The following is a 22,379-nucleotide window of genomic DNA, read 5'->3' on the forward strand; positions in this document are numbered from 1 at the left end:
CGGATTGAAAAAATAAATTAATACATATCTAGAATTCCAACATTACCTTTGAGGGTAAGTGCGTAGACCTGTCAACAATTGCAGAGAGCTCTTTACTAGTGAGAGATAAGCCATCGAGTTTTATTGTGCTGCGACAAGTAACACGAATATTATAAGAAATAGTTTTAGCAGGCTAAACTAACGGATGTAGTCCAATATTTGAATTAGCAAATCTACTAGACTGTGCTTACAATGGGGACTCCAGCTTCGAATAAAGTTCAGTGAATTTCACAGCGTAGTCAATGTTGGGGACCCTTCTAGTGGCATTCACATGCGCTTCCCACGCACGCACCAGTATACGTTTATCACACTGGTAATCACCAACTAGTGACCTAGGAACAACTCGTGGACGCTTGCTTTTCCTGTAAAGCGGCGCTGGAGCATCGTTCTCATTGGAAGTGGGTGGTGGATCGACTGTCATATGTTCATCACCATAGTCCTCGCTGTCAGGTGCACTAGTTTTGGATAGTTGAGGATCTTCCTGCGTCATGCCAAGGGAAAATGTTGGCCTAGGAAATGCAAGACTAGTGTCTCCACTGTCCTTCGATATGGAATCGTTTTCAGCCACGAGTGGGACTCGACTATGACCAACATCGGTAGGTTCTTTTGATTTTGGGTGATTTTCCTGAAGAGGCATATTGAGATTATAATAACGTTGGTATTAGATATGGTTAGCATTTAGCTAACAAATTCGCCCTCCAAAACACCTCATTAATCTTCTAAAATTTATAACAAGTGGAGAGGAGGGTTAGCATACATTAAAAAATTGACACAAATTACTTACACTGTCATGTAGATGAGGATTGATCTCCACAGCAGGAGCGTTTGTGTCCGGAAGGACATCAGCCTGCACATGAGTCGAAAACGTTAGCATACATTAATGTTGAAAAGACATGCTAAACGTAAGAAGAACTGTCTACTTATATCTTTGGCAAACAAACATAAATCCTAAAATTCAAAAAAAAAAAAAAAAATGGGTGCTACCAACACATTTGTTGTTTCAGAGAAGTAAATCATATGTTGTTTCAGATTACTTTTACACTGTCTTGTAGATGAGGATTGGTCTCCACAGCAGGATCATCTGTGTCTGAACGGCCATCGGCCTGCACATGAGTCCAAACGTTAGCAAACAATATGTTGCAGGGCATGCGAAAAGTAAAAAGTACAATGTACTAATATTTTTATCAAACTAACATACATCCTAGCAAATCAAATCAAGTAGGTGCATTTTATTTCCCGTCGAGGTGGGCTAACAATGTAAAAAGAAATATATTTGTAGCTAGTTAGTCATGTGTTGTTTCAGAAAAGTTCCCTTACATTCGAGCTAGTAAGTCATATTTGTTGTTTCAGATAAGTAAATCCTATGTTCTTTCAGATTACTTACACTGTCTTGTAGATGAGGATTGGTCTCCACAGCAGGAGCGTCTATGTCTGAAAGGACATCGGCCTACACATGAGTCCAAACGTTAGCAAACAATAATGTTGCAAGGCATGTGAAAATTAAAGAGTACAGTGTACTAATATTTTTATCAAACTAACGTACATCCTAGCAAATCAAATCAAGTAGTGCAATCTATTTCACGTCGAGGTGAGCTACCAATTCAAAAAGAAATATATTTGGAGCTAGTAAGTCATTTGTTGTTTCAAAGAAGTTCCCTTACATTCGGTTCGGATTCGAGATTGACGTCCGCATCATCATCATTAGTTTCTTCGACTACTCCTTTTTCGGCCGTTATACCCTATGACATCAAAGAGTATTGCATCACCACATATGGTGACTATTAGGTTGTGTTTAAAGAAAATGCAGGGTGAGGTCACCTTCTTTGTTTGGAGTGAGTGCTGATTTGCAAAACGAACAGCCTCATTGATGATGTTATTTGCGTTTGCAGGAGTAGCACCACTCCTACGGGTTTCTCATTCCAAATTGAGTAGAGTGTGGGGTATGAGGTGGTGGGGGAATATGTGGGGCAGTGCAAAGGGGAGTGACAAACTTTGTAATATCCCTCTGAAAATTCTGGAACATGCCTTGGATGTCGGTGCGCAAAAGCTGATGCGAGGTCGTTAAATTGTCACCGAGATTCTTGATTTGTTCCCCCATCTTGCACAGTTCTGCTGAGACACTCTTTCTTACAATGTCTGCAACATAATCAGCCTCGACGGCGTCCGTGATAGGCTCTTTCAGGTTTACTTTGGTGTTCTTCCGTGACCGGTTTTTTCCTGTTTTACCATCTTCACGCATTCGGTTCACGTCAGCTTTGGTAGCCCCACTGGTAAAATGGGAATTAGCAAACGCAAATCCATCTTCCACACACTTGACCAAATTGGCTACAAGCACATCTTCATCGTCATCGGAAGATCCGAGTTCGGGGTTGAGATGAAATTCTTCAACTCCCGCAGTGATAATAGAAACAACGTGAGCCTGCGCAAAAATACCATCATCAACTTACTGGCAAATTGTGAGCATTGTAACCTATATAGACTTGAAATGTATACCTTCGCGACAGTATCAGTATCACTGACATGCCCAGTATTGATACTTTTCTTTCCATTTCCATCTTCATCATCAGATTCATCGCCGTCGGAGGCAGAAGAACCACCATCTTCAATAACTCCAGTAAGTGAAGGAACAGCTTCAATCATTACAAGCTGTAATGATAGCACAAACCCTTTGAGGGCAATGGTGTTCTGTGATAGTGATACTTCATCTCTCTCTTTTATGCTGCTCATAAGCATGTCAAAGGAAGCCCGCCCCCACGGAAAAGCAAGGAACTGATCAACATCTTTAATCTTCTCGGCATGCTGGTGAGCAATTCGCGGATTGTGAGACGTTGGCACTATAACGGCTGAGAGCAAAGCAAGCAGGGCGTACTTAAACCTAATTTTCGGATCCGTAACTGTTTTCTTCCTTAGCATGCTAACAACATAGCTAACTGGAACTTCAGTCATTAACCCAAAAAGCTCACCCCAATATGGCTTCTCTGTTATACTCTTCGTGCTACTTTTCTTTGAATGAGTAGGATACTTCCGGCAGTTGAGGCCGGTCACCATCGCGAATTCTCTGATGGAGAGAACCTAACTGGTTTACCGGCAAAAAGAAACCAGGCTTCGTGTTTCTTCACGATCTTCAACGGTCTTGATATAAGAAACCTCCCAAAACGGCCAGAGAATGACGGTTTATCGGCAATTTCCACCAGTTTCCCAAAAGTGGTCTTCCGGATAGCTTCGATTTCATCTTCAGTTAGAGCGTTTAGAATTTTGGTGATGGCAGATGGTTTATGATATGGAGTAACCCTAATTCCAGTGGTTCATCACCAACGGCGAACATGCGAGGTGGGAATTGAAGATGTGGGGTTTCATCGGTTTCATCGGCGCCTGACGACATGGAGTTAAATCAAGATCTACACTACTAAAAAGAGGAAGAACTTATAGAAAGTAGAAAGCGATTGAGATGGATGGATTTAGAAGCATAAGTCTCGATATATATAGATGAAAGATGATGAGAAGGGTTAGAAAGTAGTTATCGAAAGTTAAGAATGTAAGGCCATCATTATTGCTAGGACAATTTTAAGTCCTTAAAATAAAAAAAGCAAAGGACGCAAGAGATATCAAAGGACGAAGGAAGAGCCGGGAGGTTGCTTATATAACGACTTTCCCCTTCGGTCCTGGTGTTTTTGGTGGGTCCCCTGCCCTTAAGGATAGTGATAGGTTTAACTTGTCTGACAAAAAGTGGTTTCCTGTTGTTTTGGTTAAACACAAAAGTAATAAAATAATGTGGAGAGAAACAGAACGATAAGAATACGGTAGGGGTAGTTTCGTCCAAGCAGGTCTAACGTATTACCTAGAAGTACGTAAATGTGTATGGAGCTAAATACACTAAAGAGTTAATGTGTAGAGTGCAATTTCTCTTTAACTTTTAGATTGTGAACTAGATAACTGTTTCATAATGCGATCAAAATTCTCTTTATAGCACAAAATTTCAGTCCACCCAAAATAAGTAAAACTATTGTGTACATAAATTATATATACTATATATAAATATAAAAAATTGTGAATAAGTGCTATAACTTTCATTAACTAGTATTCATCAAAGAAAAAATTAATCTCATACTTGTAAACACACAGATAAAAATTACTTGGAATTATTACGTCAACTAGCACTTGTTATTTGACATTTTCAACATTCCCCCTTCAAATGGAAAATTTTCAAGATGCATTCGAAAATCTATTATAATAAGCGTTTGAAATAAAATAAAAACTAAATTAATAAAACATGTATTAGAGTTGAGATCTCACAATAGACTCTTTACTTTGTGGTTAGCTTAGTTTAGCCATAAAAGCGTAAATAAATTGAAATATGAAAACATCGATTACCTCATATAAATTTGGAATCGAGATTTACATGATAATAGCGAATTTCAGATTTTATCTCATCCTTTTACCCTAAATAATTTTATTTTTCTCTAGAAAGTACTTTAGTCGATTCTTCCGCTCCCTGACTATGGATGCATGCTTCCATTAAGCTGGAATTGGGTTCAGGGGCATATCCACTTGGAGAGGAGTTGGGCACTTGACACCACAAAAATATAATAAAATGTTGTTTGTATAGGAAAATGCTAAAAATCAGTAGCTGAGATGGTAAAATTCAGCATATGCCTTCCCAAAACTTGGGTTTAATTACTTCCAGTGACACATTTACTTTTTTTTTTCTACTCTAGTCAAATTTACTTCTGGGTCCGCCCTTGATCGGGTTTAGTTGATTCTGGAAGTGAAAAGCTTTAGATCCAAATCCATTCTAGATCTGAACATGTTTTAATAATGGAAGTTAACTTGACCATCCTACAAATTAGGTGAAATGACCAGAACCATGTAAACTTTTTTATATTACTACTAATTTCTAAATACCTAGCTTGCCCTTTTATTATGTTATGACAAAAAAACGTAACTACAAGAATGTCATTACTTTTTAAAGCTAAGTCGGAAAAAATCGAACGCCATGTAAGAAATCACTAACATGTATTAATGTACTCAGCCGTAAAAATCAACGGTGGTATTGTCGATTGAGTTACGGTTACATTGCAGCTGATTTATAAAACGCGGCTGACTTATGAAATATGAGCTAACTTTCATGCATAAATCAGCAGCACGTTGTGGTTGATTTACAGAAATAAGGCTGATTTATGAGATAATGGTTGACTTAAAAACATTTGTTACAGCTAATTTATACATCGGCTAAATGATTTCTCGAAAACTTGGCTGAGTTTTAGATAAGACATGGCTGAGTTGTGTTTCTCAGACTGATTTAGTGATCATGGGTTGGCTGAGTTGTGTTTCTCGGACTGATTTAGTGATCATGGGTTGGCTGAGTTATTTAATGTATGGCTGGCTTATTGGAGGTAGTTACAGCTGGTTTTTGTATTTTCAGCTGTAATGAGCTGGATTAACAGTAAACTCAACTTAATTACGGCTGATCTATTAGCGAAAGATTAATTACTAGAATATCATTCATTTGACGACTAACTTATTTGACGATACGATTGACTTAATGTTTTCCAGCCTAGTTCCCGCTGATTTATTAGGGAAAGATTAATTATTGATATAGTATTGATATGGACTTTTCAAGGATCCAAGATTCAAATCAAAGTAGTATTTTAGATGTCAATTAATTTCCAAGTGTTTCAATTCAAAGAGAATTCAGGTTCATACGTAAGCTAAGTGTATTCAATGTAATGAGGTGATTTGATTAAGTTAACAAGATTCTAACACAATTAACTAGCAACTTTCAAGCAAATGGATAAAGGAAGACTTATGGGTATAGGAATTTGATTTCAGATGACTATGATTCAATCTAAAATGGCAAAGTTTCAATCAACATATTTCCGTAAGTCTAGATAACAATTCTAAGCAAGTTCTTTGTCAAGACAAATGCTCATTTACTCTCATTGATCAAATATCTAATGTCTTTGGTTTGTGTCAATCAAGCAATCATTAAGAACAGATCATTCAACTTTCTAAACTCCCCTAACATCAAATGCCTTTGGTAGGGCAAGCTAAGAGCATGTTGAGTTGGCTCAGACATTTCATCGAACAACTTCCGGGTAATGAAATGTCTAGATTTCTACTATAAAATGACCAACCCTAGATTAGCATTAAGATCACTTAATCAAGCAAAGAAACATATTAATCCACTCTAAACATTCTAAATCATCACTTAATCATCCTAATCATCCTAACCCATGAATCCAAATATGACTACTCACTCATTATTATGGTAGATACTAAATCATTAGTTGATCTAAGTCTAAACATGATTAATGATCAAAGCAATCAAAAAAACAAAAAAAGAAAATGATCAAAATTTGATCTTTCACCCAAAAGTGGCTTTTGATTAGATAGATAACAAGATAATCCCCTGAGATTAGGTTTATTATAATGGCATAGAAACACAAGGATAAAATAGTAAAATGCTTAGTCTCGGACCACGGCCGCAACCATCTCTAGCCCCCGACATGAGCCTGCGATTGTTGATCTTCCACCGCGACCAACTCTTCACGCGGCCTGCACCCCCGAAATGCACTGGTCGGATTCAACGTTACACGGCCGCGGCCTGCCTTCACCCGCGAAATACACCCGCGGTTTAACGTTTCACTTCGCAGCCTCCATATGCTGCGGCCGTTGCTTGCGAAATCCCCTTGGATAGTTTCGTCGACACACGGCCGCGACCAGCTTCTTCCCGCGACATCGAACCGCTCTGAACCTGCACAAAATCCAAGCTTGACTTCTCCACATCGAGATTCCAGTGACACGTGAAGGCTCTCCAAAGTGGCTCTTGGTCTCGCCATCTCCGCTCAGTCCGTCCCCGTCGAAATCAAGCTTCAGTCACGACCAATCTCTGCTCAACCTCCATGGCGTCAATGTCTCCATCTCCGCCGCTTGCGCCACCACGAACCCCGTCTTCACTGCGGCGTACTCTGATCAATCCGAGGCCGACGCCGGCTGTGCTCAGAATCGCCGCCGTGGTCTCAGCTCGAGACGTGACAGCACGTCCTGAAGCCCCGGAGCCGTCGCTTCTCACCGTCGCAGCCATCGCTTCTCGTCACGGAGAAAAGATCGAACAGCAATGGAGATGTTCCATCAATTTGCGACCTTGATCCCTGGAGTTTCCTCTCTTTTCAATTCGGCCCCAAACATTTGGATTTGCACAAAGGACCTCTCGAATTGACCCAGAATCTTTCAATTGAACATTTCAGACCCCTCATATTTGCATAATGGTCTCCCGTCTCTTGATAGTTCTCTATTCGGCCACAAACTTTGTAAATTGCACGATTAACCTCACAATTTCAGCCCAAACTTCTCAAATGTGCAATCTAAACCCTAGAATATGCAAATGAACACTCCAATGCAATATACACACCTAATATGCAATCTAATGATAAAAAATGCATTAATATGAATGCTTAGAACAATGAAAAACACAAGATATCAACTTCCCCAAACTAGATTTTTACTTGTTCATTGGTAAACTTCCAAGGTCAAAGGGAGAGAAGTTTGAAAATGGGGGCTCATAACCAAAAGAACACTTTATAGCCTTCAACTTAACATCCTAAGAAAAACATAGCAAATAGCATGAGCAACTCTCTTAGTGCACTCTAGTTTCTCAAGGCCTATCAAGACTCTTTTATCTCTACACAAGTTGTGATGCCATTCAACCAACAATTTCCGTAGCCAACCCTCACATTCATTCAAACACACACACACACAAGTGAATTATTGCAAATGGATATTTGATCTCAATCATTTGGCTTGGTGAGAGAAGATGGTCTAATGTGAAAAAATATGGGTTTCAAATGCATTTTTTTTATAGTGACTCACACTCAAGAATAGGAGCAAGATTATTATGCAAAATTTATCTAAGAAAATGAGCAATTCATGCATACAATGCCTTGTTCTCATCATTCTACCCTTTTCCTAGATGATTTCAAGTTCTACTCCTTCTTTTTCATCATTCCCAAACCCAAAACACACTCACTTTCATCTCTCACCCAATGAACACTCTTTTCTTTGATTTAACCAACTAGAGACTTCCTTTTTTATTTTTATTTAGCTCAACTCTTTTCTTTTTCTTTTCCCAACTCATTCTTTTTTTTTTTAGAGGGATTTTATTGATACTCTAGAGCTTTTTCTTTTCTAATTTTCTTTTTCTCTAGAGGTTTCTTTTTTAAAACACTCTTTTTGATTCATTTTCTTTCACTCAGTCTCTCTCATTCCCAAGATCAAAAGAATTAAACTCACAAACCCCAACAACCATCCTAGAGGCTAGCTTACATGAGGTCCTAATGCTAGCCAAAGATGAGAACAACTCATTGTCGCTCCTAATACGCTCAAGATTTTGCACATGACATGCTATCAATAAAAGACATCACTCAAGCAAATTAATGTTGGCTTCAAAGAATGGTTAGGGTTAATGGGTATGAGAGTGCCATTTGGGTTAATAAAAATTGGTACAATGAGAGAAAGATAATCCAAATGTGTATAATATCCATGATCAAGTATGCAAATGTCCATATGCAAGAGAAATTAAGTTCATTAAGCCTTAGTTTATTTGGAGTTAGTTTCAAGAACAATGTCAATCATCAAGCAAGCAACAAGTTTCAAGAAGAGTTTTCAAGGCTCAAAGCTTACAAGCTTTTTTCAAGAGATGCTTAAGCTGCTTGATATGCTTAGCTAGGATGTCAAATTGAGTTCTAGACATGTGTTATTTACAAGGTTTCTCCCTATGCATGAATGCAATCTAAATGCTTCTAGACTCAATCTTAAAGATGCAAATGATGCAACTAAATGCTTTTTTTTTGTGATTTTCAAAAACTTTCAATTTTTGTGGGTTTTCTATGCAAATAAGTATGCACAATGAAATGCATGAGACCCAATGACAAGTAAACAAAACAAAACCCAATGTGAGATAGTAGACTCTCCCCCAAACTTACTTTACACAGTCCCTTGTGTGAGAGTAAGCTCAAAGAAGAGATCTAAGGGAAAGACATAAACATGATAACTAAGTATTGACAAAGGTAGAATGCACTTACTTGAAGTTGGCGTTGATGAGAGAAGGGAAATGAGGAGGTAGGGCTTGTTGTCACCTTGAAATTTTCGACATGACCTTTGGGAATTTTTGAGAATTCCCCCAAACTTGTCCCTAAGCTTATTCAAACACACTAAAGCAAGAAAAAAGATATATAGAAATATATACAAAGGATGCCATGAGACTTCCTCCCAAGTGAGCTTGTTTTAAGTCTTTAGCTTGACTTTTCTTCCAATTGGCTAGTGAAGAGTGGGATCTTTCCCACCTTCAAGGGTGAAGGTGAGGAGTTGAGAAAGAAGCTCTTGAAGCTTGACTGGATCATCTTGGAGCTGAGGAGTTATGATGGCCCTTGCACTTGAGAATGATGTAGACTCTCCCTTGCACTTGATCTTGTACTCAATCACTCCATCTTTGATCTTCATTGGATAAAGAGTGAGAATGTGTGAAGATTTCTCAATAGGAGTGGGATGAGTTTTTTTTATCATCTTCTTCTTGTCATGAGTAGCCTTTGTGGCTCTACCCACCTCTTCAATTTTAGCACTTGCCAAGTGCTCATCACACATCTCATGAGATGACTTTCCATCAAGAATTTGTTTTTCACTAGCCATCACTTCATCTTTGATCTTCTCAATGGGAGGTTCTCCACAAGTGATGGTTCCACAATACTCCACATTCATCAAAGGAGACTTGATTGGGTAAGAAATAACTCTGTTCACATTTAGAAATGTGACTTTTTTGTTGGCAAAGTCAATACAAGCTCCTGCAGTTGTGAGAAATTGTGTGCCAAGGATCAATGGGATTCTCAGTTGTCATTTTCAAAACAGTGAGGTCAATAGGAATGGTGCAAGTTCCAATCTTCAAAGGAAAATCCTTGATGAGACCAATTAGGGTTGTAGAAGAGGAGTCCCCAACCATTAGTAAAGATGTGTTTGGCTCCATGTTTTCAATCCCAAGACTCTTCACCATCTCCATTGAGATCACATTCACACTTGCACCAGAATCAACAAGAGCATCATCAAGTGTGAACTTACCAAGAGAGCAAGACAAGGTGAACTTCCCTTGGGTTTCTAGTGTGGGAAGGGACTTTGGTGTGACTGGTGGATCAAGCTGCATAGTAGAGATGTCTAGGAGCTCTCTTACTTCTTCTTTGTGAGCTAGAATATCCTTGATGAGCATCATTTGGACATGAGCATCATGCATATTCGATATCTGTGGAAGCTTGACTCCTACATCTCCCATGTCTTTTCTGAACTTGGATATCACATTCTTTTGCGCTTTAGTGAGGAACCTTTGTGGAAATGGGAGCTTGTCATAAGGTGATTGTTCAACCACATGAGCTTCTTCTAGCTGAAACTCCTTCAATTGCGTGACAGCTTTTCCAATAACCGGTTTCTCAGCCTTGTGTCTAACTGGTTGCACAACCTTTCCCTCAACCATTTTTACAGTTTGTATCTCAACCCTTTCCACAATCTGTGCTTCAGCCTTGGCAACAACTTATGTTCCATACATGAGTCTTTCAAGCTCATTTACTTATTTCCTATGATCACTCAACTCCATCTCAGAAGTAGTAGAGAGGATAACATTGCAATACTCTTTAGGGTGTTGCTCAGATTTCCCTTGTAGAGATCTCATTGGGCGCTTGGAGGTTGAAGCCATAGAGGTAAACTGATTCTCCAAAGCCTTGAAGTTAGAAGCAAGGTTTGAGAATTTGTTGTTGAGATCAATGTAGCTTTCATCAACTTTGGTGTGAAGGTTCTTCAACTCATATCCAATGTGCTTCTCACTTCTAGTTTGACACTCCAAGATCTGTTTCAACATTGCATCAATGCTACTTTCTTGTGGAGCAGGAGTAGAAGATCCGGCTTGGCCTTGTGTAGACTGATTTCCATTGGAGGAGAAACCTTGAGAGTAGTTTTGGCTAGCTTGGTAACTTCCTTGTTGGTTGTTGTAGAAGGGCTTTTGCTGGCAGTTGTTTTGGTATTGAAAGTGAGGCTCTTTATTGTACCATGTTCCATTAGCATTAACGAAACATAGCTCTTCTTGACCTTCTAGACCATCAACTTCATTAACCACAACCATTTCCTCTTGTTTATGATCACCAACAAAGTTTACTTTCTCTTGTTTGGCTTTATCTGAAAGAAGCAAATCCATCTTATCTTGTAGAGCCTTCAACTCTCTCCTTGTGTCTTGATCATCTCCTTCGCTGCCTCTGTTGCTCTTATCATGCTCATCACCATAGACTGAATCACTATGAACCATGTTCTCTACAAGCTCCTCAGCATCTACTTCATTTCTCCCCAAGAAGAAACCAATTGCTAGCAGTATCAAGCCGGCTTCTATAGTTAGGCAAGACCCCTCTGTAGAAAGTACTAAGCAAGCTCTCTTTGGTGAAGCCATGGTGTGGACATTGGTTTGAGTAGCCTCTGAACCTCTCATATGCTTCTCCAAAGCCTTCAAGATTCTTTTGTTGAAACCCATAGATCTCATTTCTAAGCTTGGCAGTCCTTGAAGTAGAGAAGAACTTGTTGAGGAAGGCCTTCTTGCATTCATCCCAAGTGGTGATAGAGTCACTTGGGATGTTCTTCTCCCATGTGTGAGCTTTGTCTCCTAAGGAGAATGTAAACAATCTCAGCTTGAAATCATCTTCAGAGACACCATTGGTCTTGGACAAACCACAATACTTGTCAAACATGTCCAAATGATCAAGTGGATCCTCCAAAGCAAGACCATGGTACTTGTTGTTCTCTATCATGTTGATCAAACTGGATTTGATCTCAAAGTTGTTGTTCTCCACAGTTGGTGCTCTAATGCCCATCCTATTCCCATGGATATGAGGCTGATCATAGGTGCCAATAGCTCTAGCTTGGCGTTGATTCCCCTCCATCTCAAGCTCAACTCTGTCCAAATGAGTTTTCTTTTCTTCTTCTCTTCTCTTCTTTACAATCTCCCTTTCAAAAGCTCTGATGTCTTCAACTCCTCAAGTACATGTACCTGACATTCAAAAGAGCTAGGAGAAAGAATCAGTAACTAGATATAAGAAAATAAGACTTAGTCTCAAGCAAGGACCAAATCTCAATGTCAAAATCAACTTAGAATTGACAACTGCGCCAAATTTGATATGGACTTTTCAAGGGTCCAAGATTCAAATCAAAGTAGTATTTTAGATGTCAATCCATTTCCAAGTGTTTCAATTCAAAGAGAATTCAGGTTCATACTTAAGCTAAGTGCATTCAATGTAATGAGGTGATTTGATTAAGTTAACAAGATTCTAACACAATTAACTAGCAACTTTCAAGCAAATGGATAAAGGAGGACTCATGGGTATAGGAATTTGATTTCAGATGACTATGATTCAATCTAAAATGGCAAAGTTTCAATCAACATATTTCCGTAAGTCTAGATAACAATTCTAAGCAAGTTCTTTGTCAAGACAAATGCTCATTTACTCTCATTGATCAAATATCTAATGTCTTTGGTTTGTGTCAATCAAGCAATCATTAAGAACAGATCATTCAACTTTCTAAACTCCCCTAACATCAAATGCCATTGGTAGGGCAAGCTAAGAGCATGTTGAGTTGGCTCAGACATTTCAACGAACAACTTCCGGGTAATGAAATGTCTAGATTTCTACTATAAAATGGCTAACTCTAGATTAGCATTAAGATCACTTAATCAAGCAAGGAAACATATTAATCCACTCTAAACACTCTAAACATATCATCCTAACCCATGAATCCAAATATGACTACTCACTCATTATTATGGTAGATACTAAATCATTAGTTGATCTAAGTCTAAACATGATTAATGATCAAAACAATCAAAAAAACAAAAAAAAGAATATGATCAAAATTAGATCTTTCACCCAAAAGTGACTTTTGATTAGATAGATAACAAGATAATTCCCTCAGATTAGGTTTATTATAATGGCATAGAAACACAAGGATAAAATAGTAAAATGCTTAGTCTCGGACCACGGCCGCAACCATCTCTAGCCCCCGACATGAGCCTGCGATTGTTGATCTTCCACCGCGACCAACTCTTCATGCGGCCTGCACCCCCGAAATGCACTGGTCGGATTCAACGTTACACGGCCGCGGCCTGCCTTCACCCGCGAAATACACCCGCGGTTTAACGTTTCACTTCGCAGCCTCCATATGCTGCGGCCGTTGCTTGCGAAATCCCCTTGGATAGTTTCGTCGACACACGGCCGCGACCAGCTTCTTCCCGCGACATCGAACCGCTCTGAACCTGCACAAAATCCAAGCTTGACTTCTCCACATCGAGATTCCAGTGACACGTGAAGGCTCTCCAAAGTGGCTCTTGGTCTCGCCATCTCCGCTCAGTCCGTCCCCGTCGAAATCAAGCTTCAGTCACGACCAATCTCTGCTCAACCTCCATGGCGTCATTGTCTCCATCTCCGCCGCTTGCGCCACCACGAACCCCGTCTTCACTGCGGCGTACTCTGATCAATCCGAGGCCGACGCCGGCTGTGCTCAGAATCGCCGCCGTGGTCTCAGCTCGAGACGTGACAGCACGTCCTGAAGCCCCGGAGCCGTCGCTTCTCACCGTCGCAGCCATCGCTTCTCGTCACGGAGAAAAGATCGAACAGCAATGGAGATGTTCCATCAATTTGCGACCTTGATCCCTGGAGTTTCCTCTCTTTTCAATTCGGCCCCAAACATTTGGATTTGCACAAAGGACCTCTCGAATTGACCCAGAATCTTTCAATTGAACATTTCAGACCCCTCATATTTGCATAATGGTCCACCGTCTCTTGATAGTTCTCTATTCGGCCACAAACTTTGTAAATTGCACGATTAACCTCACAATTTCAGCCCAAACTTCTCAAATGTGCAATCTAAACCCTAGAATATGCAAATGAACACTCCAATGCAATATACACACCTAATATGCAATCTAATGATAAAAAATGCATTAATATGAATGCTTAGAACCATGAAAAACACATGATATCAAGTATTCACGTTGCACCTGACTTATATTTGTAGTTATGATTGATTTATTAAGGTTGAGTTATAAGTTCGTTTTGTGGTTGTCTTACCAATTTTCCATGTCATCAGCTCCTATTTTCCATGTCATTAGCATTTATTTTCCAAGTCATTATTAATGTTACGACAATCAAACTAAGGTTTATTTGATACCAAGATCTGATATTTCGAAATACCTTATGCATTTTCTCTTCTTTTCTCATTATTATTCTTTTCATTCATCTATTTCTGAAATCTTATGAACCCGGTAATTATTGTTTTCGCGATGACAAATACATAGACTGAGCTAGTTAAAAGGAAGGCAAAGAAACGAAGTAGGCAGAGATGACTAAGTAGACGAAGAATATGATGAATTTAGAAGCCGATTTGATATGTTCGACGACTCGGATGGTGCCTTATCTGAAGATGATAAATTCCGTTTATACGGTGAGTCTCCAACACAAGACGAGATTTCACCAAGGCTACCTCGTAAGAAGAGACCTCATATTATGCCAACGAATTGGATGAGATATTAGTTACTAATTTTTATTTTGGCTGAATTAAGTACAAGAAATGCATGAGTTATGACAATGAATTGGCTGAGGTATCAGTGAATTCATGTTTCGGCTGAGTTATGTATAATTATTGCTGAGTTATGCCAACGAATTGGCTTAGTCATCAGTGATTAATTCGTGTTTTGGCTGACTTACGAGATGGGCATAGAGATTGTCGTCAGTTTAGTGTCTCTCGAGATTAGAAAAAATTATGTCTGATTATGTACATATTTTACGCGCCTAGTAAAAAGAGCCATAATAATTGCACTTACGCATGAGTTATATTTTCAATTAACACACCAATATAAATTATATTTGCAACTGTCTAATTTGTGATTTCGATGTAAATGATAATCAATAGTCATAATAATAACTAATTCGACTGAGTTATGTATAAGAAATGCATGAGTTATTCCAACAAATTGGCTGAGTTATCAGTGACTAAAATTCATGTTTCGACTAAGTTATGTATAATTATTGCTGGTTTATACCAACGAATTGGCTTAGTTATCAGTGACTATGGGAACCGAAATTTGCACTCTCGATTTCCGTTTAAATTAGGAAAGTTAGGAAAACCCTAATTTCCCAGAGATCCCGGATATCTGCTAAACCACGCGCCCAGCAATCAGAACACGAAATAAAGACGAGAAAAATAAGAAATCGTAAAAAGAGAGCAAAAATAAGTCTTATTCCGAATTTGCGTATGAGCGTTACAACAAGGTAGAAGCCTCGGCTACGAGAGCTGTCGGCGAGATTCCTAGTTGTAACAACCTAAGACTGCAAAACCTAGTTTAGTCGCAGCTAGAGATAACAAAAACGGAAAGTTGCCTAAATGCTCTAAGTGCTAAGTTTACTCTGAAAAAATTCTCTGTTTGTGCCTCCCGCCTAGAACTCCTTATATACTCCCTCCAAGGTCGGTTTGAGCTTTCCTCTTTTACCCTTAAGCCGTCATAACTCGAAAATAGAGATATTCCATTTTTCTCGATCTTCATGATTATCCGCGGAAACTTAACATTTATATCCAGAAATTTAACATTTTAACTTTTCTTGCGGACTAAGTATAAACCGCCAAAGGAACGATATGGAAATCTTAGGCGAACAGATTTCACAAATAGAGTTATGCTTACGCGAACATATTTCAAATCACGGAGACGTCTTCATCGGCAAAAGGAACGATATGGAAATCTCGTGAACCAAGACGATTTTTTTAGAAGGTAATTAGGGTTTTCTCGGCGGCTAGGGTTTCGTGCTGATAACGTGTTGTGAATAAAAAGAAAGAAAGAATTGGTTAATTTTATTATTTCATAGGTAATGGTATACACATATATATATGATACAAGTTAGAGTTTAGGAACCTTCTAGAACATGGGCTTTTGGGCCTATGATGGATATCCACATAACTATTCATAACATTATAGTATAATTTAAAAAGTGATTTTGCTGATTTGTCATATTCTCCATAATTTTAGCATTATTCAATAGTTTTCATAAATAATTTCAATAATACTTAAATATTTTAATAATAAACAGTTTTGATAAATAAATAATTAAAATATATTATCTACAAATAGTTGATATTATCTTATTTATTATTATAAAAAAAATTGTCAATGATTTTAACAAAAAAGCTTTATAATATGGAACGCCAAAACAAAAATAAAATTAGAAAAATAAAGACAAAAATTTTAACTAATCAGATTCAGATACATGGATCACACTTCTTACCTGTTGCTTGTTCACAAGTCAACCTGATATGCTCTGTGAATATATTATGATTCGTTTAGTTTGGTATAAGTCTGTTAACTCTTAAATTTGTTCAGAACGCTATATATTAGAACAATTTTGGTTTCTTTGAAATCATTGTTCGTTTGATTGTTTGATGAGATGACACTTGTTCTTATGAGCTGAGAAATTAACAAATAAACAAGCCATAGTCATGAATCTCATAGTTAATATATTTTATGATTTTGTGGATTTATTGATGTGTTCTCATGATCTCATGAATTGCTCTACTGTATCATTATTTGATCAATATGTTCAGTGAATTTATTGGTTATTGTTTTATAGTTTTAACATGGGCCAGTAACAAACCGTTGGTTTGTTTGATTCTTTATAATATGATTTAGTGGTCTGTTTGAATAAGATTAAGATAACTGTATGGTTACTGAACAGTGTTTTTTGATAAAACATGTTTTTCGGTTTACTTTTTATTGATTTAAATCACCGAACGAGTGTTTATGCTTAGTATTATAGTTGATATTAATGTTTACTAACATAATAGCCATGTTTTCATGAGCAAAGTTTTAAATAATACAGACTTGTATATGTTTTGTAAAAGATGAGATTTTACATGGAGCTTAATCAACCGAGAAGTATAAATCATTCCCGATGTCATCATTGTGTCAGATCTCCAACGATGCACTTCTCCTTATTAAGAGAAGTAATTTATTTTATGCTTTATACAGAAGGTTAATTAAAACTAGTATTAGATAAAATAGTTTGCATGAAAGTTGGCACAAGTGATATATGTCAGTTATTGATAATATATGTCAGTTACTGATAAGATAAAATAAGGTGCATTAAAAAAAATTGGTATATATCATCTAGTTATTGTTTGGAGAATTGAATATTGGCTCGTAAAATAAATAGCATGAAAATAGGAAACTAGTAAATATAATGATTACTATAGGAGTATTATTTACTTACTAATATAATACAATATTTATGAGAATATATATCTCTAATTTAAAATACTTTATTATTATATTTCATTACTATTATATGTATTTGAGAGCTGTAAGCTTAAAATCTTGATCTTAAAAGATCCATAAGTTTTGGAGAATAATCAAAAGAAAAGTATGACTACCTAAATGTGATTATCTAAAGTTCATTATTTATTTTTCATCTAAAGATTACAAGACTTTGAGTCTACAAATACATCTCAACTATATCGGATGTTAAGCTTAAAAGTAATATTTTTAGAAGAAATTTTTAATGATGCATATTAGAAAATATTACAAGACAGTCTGTAAATATATCTAATTTTATAACCATATTTTTTCTCCTTGAGACTGAGAAAAATAATGAGCTATTGATGTAAGATGATAAATCACGTCTAGTTGATTATGATCATTCTCTTGAAGAAAATATGACATTTTATATTGAGAAAGAAAATCAACATTTTTTCAAGAAAGTGGACATAAAGTGGTTGTACACATGAATGTGGATATAAATAAGGTTAAGATCCAAAGAGTTTCTTTTTAGAACTCATACTCTCACTTGAATTTGAGATAATAAAGATGGTAATAAAGAACATATATAACTCAATAATCTAAAGATAAAAAGAAAAAAAAATATTGTGAGTACTTTACAAGGTAATAAAACCTTATAGAATGATATATATGAATGCTCAGGAACAGTACATAATATTATTGTACATAAGAATGAAATTTAAAGTCTTTATTGCATTATATTCTAAGTCTCAAAATTTAGAAGGATATGAGAAAGAATACATGACCCATGTAGGGTACGTTGTTGATTCAAAAATGAGACTCATTTGAGATTGATAAACTTTTAGTAGTATCATCTCGAGGGGAAGCGTTGAAGAATCTCACATTTTATATAATAAGTAAAACTGCTAGAAGATTATGTTTCCACTCAAATTGATATTGATGAATCTTCTTAAGGTAAATCAATAGCATTATCAACTTGAAATGGAGATTTAGAGAATCTCACAGCCCTAAGTGAAACATCCAGAAGTACATTCACACTGGAAATAGACTTGAGGAGTCATTTATAAAATAACGAGAGGATTTAGAATTTAATAATGTTGAGACAATAAGTAAAGGGAAATGTTAAACACCATCAATCAGAAGTATCACCACGGCACTATCCCCTATATATTAATTGAGGATCTTTTAAAAAGTTATAACCTGAATTTTTTTAAAATTAAAAAAAACCTCATCCTATGTGGCACTTGTGTATGCCTTCTAAATCCTATTTCAAAGAATTCTAGAGCACCTTATATAAACTATAGTCTAAAACTTATACTCTCTAGCAAAATAATATTTCGCAGGCTATAGTTAGTCGCATATATCAAATCCTTATTGCTTTCGCAAGTTTTCCTTAAATAAAACCTACGGAATTACCTAATATGATTAGTATATATATATAGCAATTAATGATTTTAAATAATAAAGATTTGATAACAATCTGTATACTTTTTATCATTTTTGTTTATTTCTTCATTATTAAAATAAATTACATAATTACATTAATCGTATAATAAAAATCTAGATTTTTTTGTATATGTTGTATTTTGAACTTTTCAAAACGAGTATAAATTACTAAAACTGTTAAAAGTCTCACATAAACTTTTATGATCAAGGTTTAAATTTTTTTGTATATTAAGATACAATGATTATAAGACCATATGAAGGAATAATTTTATTTAAATAGGTTTTTATGTTAATATATATATGTATATATACATATATATATATGTATATATACATATATATATATATGTATATATACATATATATATATGTATATATACATATATATATATGTATATATACATATATATATATATATATATACATATATATATATATATTTCATATGGTTTAAATTAAACTATACATCGTATGAAAATGTATACTTATATTTTGATATTTGCATTGAACATATATTGAAAAGTTAATATTTTAATTTTGAAATCTTTATTTTTTTGTAAGATGATTATAAATTATTGAAATTATCCCACATTAAAAAAATATTTGTTGGTGTAAACTTTTGTTACACAAATATGCAAATCATAAAATCATATGAGTATAAACTTCATTTAATAAATATACATACTAAAAGTGTACTATATATATAGGTTAATATCATTTACATTTAATTATATATCATATACGATAGATAAGATTGATTGTTTTGATTTATTTAACCTAAAATGATTACGAATAAACAAGAGTGATAGTTTGATTTATATGCACACGCCAATTTATTACATAATAGTAAATGATTTCTTAGTTATTTAATATATATACTTATTATTTTATTATTTCATAATATGCAGAAAAACATAAACTAAATATAAATTATAAAATATTATTCTGCAAAAGGTGCAGATCGTAACCTAAGTATGTATCTCTTTAATTATTTTAAATCATAAACATTTTCTAAATCTCAGGTCAAAACAAATAAACGAAATGAGAATAAACTTTAATAATCAATATTTATATTGAACAATAACCAAAATGAAAAAGAGAAAAAATTTGAAGATATATAGGATTGACACGTGAACGTAAACTTCTCAGAACCATAATTAATTTTTAAATTACTAAATCATGATATAAAACCGAGCTGAAATAGTTTCATTGTAATCAAATAGACCCGAGATTTTTCGACCTAAACGTTAGGTTCTTATGCGGTAAGTGATTTTTTGACCTAAAATTTTATTAAAAATGGGATCAGCTCACCAGTAAACAAGTTATGTAATTAACAAGAAGTTAAAAAAAAATTGTTTAAAAACCAAAATATTAATTCAATCAAGAATATAAATTTGTTTTTCCGTATAGTATTTTTAAAATAATTTTTATATAAATTTATCCTGCGCAAGGCGCAGGTCTTATCCTAGTTGTATTTTCTACACAATGATTAGAAAATGGAGATAAATATAGTACTAAACCAGAAGTTTACTGAAAGTGTAATATGTGGCAAACTGATTATACCATCCCGGTTCAGTAATGATGCGAAAGACAATCATATAAACATTCGTTGAAAAACCAGAAGATTCTTATGAATGATATGTTATATGCTGCTTGCTTTACAAGACAATGTAAAAATACGACTTTCACCAGTTAAATAGATTTGGATTCTAGTTATACAAGGAGCTGTTTGTGGGCTTGATCACCCACTGGTGGACTGATCATCCACCATATGCATCGACAAGAAGGTCTGATGTATCCTTGTCATAGATCCGCAACCTGATGTTTGCGAGATTAATTGGTAATACTGGTGAAATCACAAGTAAATGATGATTATTTTATGCATGTGTGGATACATGATGAACATCTTGTAGCTAATGTTCATATGTAAGATACAACAGCATTGATTCGTATAATGCCAAAGAGTAATTAAGAACTCTCCCATTAAATTGGTTTTGGGTCAGGAACCAAAGATTCCCATCTTGAAAATTTGGATAAGTTGTAGTTGCTCCACCACAACGGTAAAAGATGGGACCTCAAAGGAGTTTATGAATATGTTGGATATGATCTCCATTAATGATAAAATCTAGATGATTTTATAAAGTTTATTTACAGACTCGAAAGTTAGTCTATCCAACATTAGGGGAAGAAAATTAACAGCTGGAGAATAAATGAGTTGAATGAATTATCATTGATCCTCGGACTAAAGAGCGTAAATAGAAGTCCAAAACGAATGTATGGAGATAATTACAAAGATTAGCATATGAGTTGTCAGACTCATTTACTGACCATAAGAAAGTGATTAAGTCACAACTACCAGCTGTAAATGCTCCAATTAAAATGGATGTCCCAGAAGGACAATATCAAACTGCTAATGTGTCTAAAGAGCGCCTGGAGCGTGAAAGACCTATCAGTTCCAAATATAATAATCCTCAGAAAAAGAAAAAATAGCATGAATAAGAATGGCAGAATCGAGGAATGAAATATTAAGGATCTCGAGAAGAGATAGAAAACATGACAATAAAGAAATTCAGGTACCTGAGAATAAAGAAATCTCAAATAGCTATCTCATGTTTGGAATGGAACTGATATCAAATCGACGTCGTAAATACTTATGCATGCAATGTAGCAGTTGATGAGAATGAGGATCATGAACCATCTATTGAAAAGTGTACACAATATGATAAATGGCCTAAAGGGGAAATAAACAATAGATGCAATCTCTTTCGAAGATAAAAGTATACTGACCGATAGTCTGTATACCTAATGATGTAAAACCAGTGGGACATAAATGGGTCTTTATGTTAAAGAAGAAATGCGATAATGAAATCATGAGATTTGATGTTGTAGTTGCAGAAGGATTGTAACAAAGACCTATAATTGATTATAAAGAAACACATCATCATGTGGTGGAAGCATCAACTTTCAAGTTTCTTTAGTCTGGCAACAAAGAAAAAGAATTAAGAGCCATTGGAACAATGAAATTTATGTAAAGATCCAAAAGAATATAAACTGCAAGAAGCAGTAAAATCCATAAGGATTTGAACTGATAAAAGTGGTAAATGCTAGTTCTCGATAACATTACCGCACGAGTATATTTGAGCATATGAAGGAACTAATTCTTGCTCATGAAGTACCATAATATTGGACTGATCTCTATTATGATTGAAAGATGTGATTTTGTATGACAAGAAAGATAGTCATACTTGTAACTTTAATAAAAAGCAAAGGGATAACTCGTATGTATAAGTATGCATAATGTGAAGGTTTAGAAGATTTTCAATAAAAGGAAATTTGGATACAGAGTCCTAATAGACCAAGATATGATATTTTGTGTGAAAGAGATACTACGAACCATAAGTCCAATGGTCTAAGAGAACCTTAAGTCCAATGGTCTAAGAGATTATCTGACAATCAAACGAGTTTATTGACTAAGGAGATGCTTACACCAATTCCTGGTAGGATGATATATATATGATGAGAATACATCTCCCGAAGATGA

At 35.7% G+C, this 22,379-nt stretch overlaps 1 non-coding gene and 1 pseudogene across 1 annotated transcript; one reads left to right on the top strand and one right to left on the bottom strand.

Annotated features, from left to right (window-relative positions):
* Positions 1-226: 226 nt before the first annotated feature.
* LOC111203105 lies at positions 227-3,421 on the bottom strand (annotated as a pseudogene).
* Positions 3,422-11,505: 8,084 nt separating this feature from the next.
* On the top strand, positions 11,506-11,612 carry LOC125589534. The gene has a single exon (XR_007325716.1). It is a non-coding gene; the product is annotated as a small nucleolar RNA R71 (small nucleolar RNA).
* Positions 11,613-22,379: the final 10,767 nt, after the last annotated feature.

This window comes from Brassica napus, chromosome C6, assembly GCF_020379485.1.
Source record: "Brassica napus cultivar Da-Ae chromosome C6, Da-Ae, whole genome shotgun sequence".
Taxonomy (NCBI): Eukaryota; Viridiplantae; Streptophyta; class Magnoliopsida; order Brassicales; family Brassicaceae; genus Brassica; species Brassica napus.